This window comes from Hippocampus comes, unplaced genomic scaffold, assembly GCF_001891065.2.
Source record: "Hippocampus comes isolate QL1 unplaced genomic scaffold, H_comes_QL1_v1.1 scaffold17, whole genome shotgun sequence".
Lineage (NCBI taxonomy): Eukaryota > Metazoa > Chordata > Actinopteri > Syngnathiformes > Syngnathidae > Hippocampus > Hippocampus comes.
This window is the reverse complement of record NW_017805002.1, coordinates 297,646-302,369: the sequence shown is the minus strand read 5'-3', so window position 1 is coordinate 302,369 and position 4,724 is coordinate 297,646. Positions and strand designations below refer to the sequence as shown.

At 45.9% G+C, this 4,724-nt stretch overlaps 1 long non-coding RNA gene across 1 annotated transcript; it reads right to left on the bottom strand.

Moving 5' to 3' along the window:
- Positions 1 to 1,451: 1,451 nt before the first annotated feature.
- On the bottom strand, positions 1,452 to 2,326 carry LOC109507741 (uncharacterized). Its single transcript, XR_002166522.1, has 2 exons — positions 1,936 to 2,326; positions 1,452 to 1,606 (listed from the first exon to the last, which is right to left on the bottom strand). It is a non-coding gene; the product is annotated as an uncharacterized LOC109507741 (long non-coding RNA).
- Positions 2,327 to 4,724: the final 2,398 nt, after the last annotated feature.

Below are 4,724 nucleotides of genomic sequence, written 5' to 3'. Positions count from 1 at the left end.
TTAGTTCGGTTTAATTGTGAATTTAGAAATGAGTTTTGTCTACTTACCCTCTCGGCGAACGTCGATTTTGTCCTAGAAGGTTGGGAGAAAAAAAAAAAAAGATTTTGTTGCAAAGTAAGTTCGCAGGAGACGCTGATTGCTCACGCTCGAGCAAACATTTTGCTTAGCATGTTAGCCAGGTGCGTGCACGTCTAAAGTGCTGCTTTCCATTCAAAGTGGGAGCCAAAGCGGTGTGTTTTAAGAGGCTATTAAAGAGTAAAAAAAAAAAAAGTCACCTTGTTGGAGTTTACCTGGTCTTCTGGACGGGCGTGCAGAGCAGGAGCAGCGTGAGGACGTGCGGAGGCTGTCGAAAGTGAGAAAGAACGAGTCCCTCGATGGCCCGGCTTAAATAGGCTTCCGGCAATGACGTCACTTCCGGAAAGAAAAAAAACTTTTAATTTGAAACAGGAAGTGAGTGAAGATCTTGTGTGGAAAAAATCTGAGCTGAATGATGAAGGCTTTGCCTAAGGACGGCACGGGGCTCGAACTTGAGTTCACCAGTGGAGAATCCCTGTCACATACCACTGGACTGTCCTTCCACACTGACGTCGACTACTAATACCTCTATCTATTGTCATTCCATAGTCCCGTTGCATTAGGTCTATAAAATATAAACAGCCGAAAAGTTTGATCAGTGATTTAGCGTGGTCGAATGGAAAACGACAATACTTGGTACCCGGGAAGACCGGGTTCGATTCTTGCTTAATTTATAAATAGAGCACATGGTGGGTCTCGAACTCGGTTCGCCTGACCACTACTCGATGTCTTTTACCATTAGGCCATTCTGGCGCGAAAATTTCGAAATTTTTACATCTAATCATAGGGCGTCCGTCTTAAGATGAGCCGTTCAAAAAAGGAGCATGTTTGGTGAGACGCTTGGCATCTCTCGTGGACTGTTCGCTTCTGCTTCAAACTTCTCACTTCGCCCCTGAACGAGGTGACGGGAAACCCTTGTTCGACTCTTGCTAAATTTATAAACAGACAGATGGAGGTTCGAACTTGTTCCGCCTGCCTACCCAGCGATGTCTTTTACCATCAGGCCATCCCGGGACGAACATTTCGCAATTTTTATATGTAGTCGACGGCGGCCGACCACACGAGTCCGTTTTTTTGAAGGTAAAAAAAAACAATTGGTGAGACGGTTGGCGTCTCTCGTGGAGTGGTCACTGATGGGACGAGCTTCGCCTTTGGGCGACGTGACGGCACTCCAACCTCACCCATCACCCCTCGACCACGCCAGTATTTCCGACCGCTGCCTGCCTTCAGAACGCCATCCTGAGATCAGGAGAGAGTTTGCAAAGCCAACTCCGTTTTCGATTAAAGACGAGTTGCACAAAGAGATTGTGTCGTTTTGTCATTTTGCTTTCTTGGCGATCGTGAATAAAGTGCAAATAAAACACCCATACGCACACTTCCAAACGTGCAAGCCAACTTTATTCATTGTTTCAAGATGCTTTGTAGATCAGGGCAACTCCGCTGGAAAAGTTGAGACGCAAGTCCGCAAGTCGCGTCTGGATGCTTGCGGGGTGCTCTCTGCTGGTCCCAACGGGGCCGGGGGCTGAAGAACCTGCAAAACCCAAAGAATCGCGTTGAAATCAAACTTCGTTTCAGATTGGGGAGGAAACATCGGATGACTTTCTGAGGGCCCCCATAACTTTTCCCCCTCAAAGTATTCACCGTACACCGATCAACATGCCCCACCCCACCACCACCACTACTTCCAAAACAAAGTTTACCCAACTACGACAATGCGTCAATGGGAGGCTTGTGTGTCGGCGGGCGGGGGGCGATTCCCCAACCGACCGGCACAGGATAATTTGCCAAAATTCTGTCAAGCGCTTTATGACAGCTGTCGTGTTAGCGCTGGAGAAATCAAGATGCATTGTATAAAGTTACCGCATGCTATTTTTTTCTGAATCTGATCAAAATTTCTTTGTGGTGTTGAGCTGCGCGGGGGTGCTGAGTTGTTCAGGGGTGGTAGCGTGAAGTCGTAGAACCAGGCCTCCTTGTTCCGAGTCCACCGCATGAAACTCCAGCAGAATGCGGTCTCTTCCCAGCCCCTCCGCCACCACGAGCAGCCCGTCACAACTGGACGGGCTCAGAAACATTTCGGTCTCAAACTCCAGCAGAGGGCCCGCTTTTGGCAAGGGGAATCAATAAACTCGCTTTCCAATCTCAGCTAACAGCTGTAAGAGTCATTGTCAAATTCGACCGCAAACTCGCAAGAGGCTCGCGCCCTTCGTCGACGGTGTTAACGCTTAAAAACAAACAAAACAACACAACACAAGGCCTGAACTAAACGTAAGGGCGCCGTCTGCTGGTGTCCAATAGGAACGACAAAACTTCGACTGAAGTGGCTCTCAACTTTACAAGTACAGTCCCACCGAAAAAATACAACTCTCTGGGCACCTTTATCAGGTGCTCTCTCACCATGTTGGTCTTTGTCGTTGTGTTTATGATCCTCTGGACGAGTTGGAACTGGGAAAGTCAATTCCTTTTGTGTTTTTGCACGCTTGGCTAACACTGTAAATTCGATTCAGATTACTTTCCAAACGCCTTTGTGGTTTCCCGGACAGTAGGGGGCGATATGAACTAAGGACGTCCAATTCACGAAGAAGAAGAAGAAGAACAAGCACAAGAACGGGACCACATCCGGTTTAAGTAGTAAGTTTTTCCGCTGTCCACAAGCCCTTTTCTCAGTGAGTAATTTAAACATTTTAAACTGACTTCGCCGTTTATCTGTGAGTGTTTTGATGTCGACAATTGGGGAGCATAATTGCGACACGTTGCTCCTCGAATTTTTTTGTTGTTACTCACTATGTCACGGGTCGTTATCGTAAAAAACAACGTCAGCAAAGGGGGAAGTTAGCGAGCAGGCCGCCAACAAGGAGACCTCAGCTGTCAATCAAAAGGCAATCGAGAAGAGCGTTTGACTTGAATGTTGATTTGTGTTTTCCACACCAAAGCTTCTGTCAACAGTGGAAGTGTGATGGCTTCACATCAGGTAGCAGATTTGTCTCAAAACTATTCACACAAATGAACCCGTGACTTTTTTTCACTTGTTTTTGAAATATATTTGTGATTTTTCAAGTGGGGTTTTTTCTATGTGGCAGCCCAATGTGAAGGTCCTCCGTGTCAAGGCTAAACAAGCTCGATCGAAACAAGCTAAAACCGAATTGTGTTTCCCGACTTCGATGCAACAAATTAGGCATATCTCGATAGTTTTTCTTTTGTGGAAGGTTGAACGATATTGAGTATTTTCAAGAGTTGAGCAGTTGATTGAAGGGAGGTTGCTCATTGTACTTGAGGTGTGGAGAGAGAGCCGCGAGCGGATCGCTCAGGCAGATGCATTGCGAGTGTGGGCACGTTAGGAAATGGACGGGTTGAAAATAAAAGTCTGCCACTTTTCAAATAATGACTCAAACAGAATCAAAAGCAACAACATTTTTATAGACTAGTGTGTGACTTTACACTTTTGTTTTTTTTTTCTGCCTGACCAGATTAGTCAGATGACTGGCCCAAAGGTGCAGCCGCCAGACTCTGAAGGTGCAAGCTGCATTTCAACCCGAACACATGATCAAGGACTTCTACAATATGTTTTTAAACCTTGAGGTGGACCAAGTTAGTATATATATATATATATATATATACACAAACATACATATGACTACCTTGGCCCACTTCAATGTCATTTAAAAACTTGACCAGAAGAGTGTGATCATGTTGTTGTGGAGTACACGGCACTTAGTTTTTGTCTCAGTGAGAGATGTCGGACGTGCTCATGTCCCCCTTGGTGTGTCATGAGATGTCAGTGCTGTCACACGTGAGCTGGTCAAGCACATGCTCCCATCTGAGGCCTGCCGTCAATGTTTGTGTGCGTGCAACTTGAACTGGCCCACACAAAGATTGACTGGTCAAATGCTTTTACATTGTCATGTTTGCTTTTCTGTCCAATAAATTGTTCAACTTCAATCTGAGTCTTTGCCTTAATGACTAAATCCATCCTCATCTCACTCGAAGCCTTTTCAAAGACTGACGTCTTGAGCTCAGACTTGCGCTTCAGTCACATCAGACAGTCTTTTCACTGTTCCCGTTGGTCTCCACATGACTCGAAACTCCAGGAATCGAGCTTTTGGGTCATGCGAAACCCATGGGAACAGTGAAGAGACTGTCTGATGTGACCCAAGTGCAAGTCTGAGCTCAAGACTCAAGTGGAACTTTGACAAAGTGCTGCAATGCCCGCCCCAAACCACACCCAATTCGGCATCCACCAATCGAGGCGAAGCCCTCATTTGCATATATTTGCATAACCAATCAGAACTGTCCAATTTGCATAACCACGCCCACTTTCCAGGATCCAGCCAATCAGATCGCTCCAAATTTACATAACCACGCCCCCTGGTGCACCCACCAATCACGAAAGACCTCATTTGCATAACAACGCCCCCTATTCCACCAATCGCAGCACGTTATCGTGGCGCTCCACCCACTTTCACGGCCATCAGCGAATCAACGGCCTTCATTCCAGCCAGGCCACACCCACTTTCCTGGATTTTTCTGCCTGGGAAAAAAAATCCAGGAAAAAAATTTTAGAAAAAAATTTTGAAAAAAAATTCACCTACTTTCCTGGATTTTTCTGCCTGGAAAAAAATCCAGGAAAAAAATTTTAGAAAAAAAATTTTTTG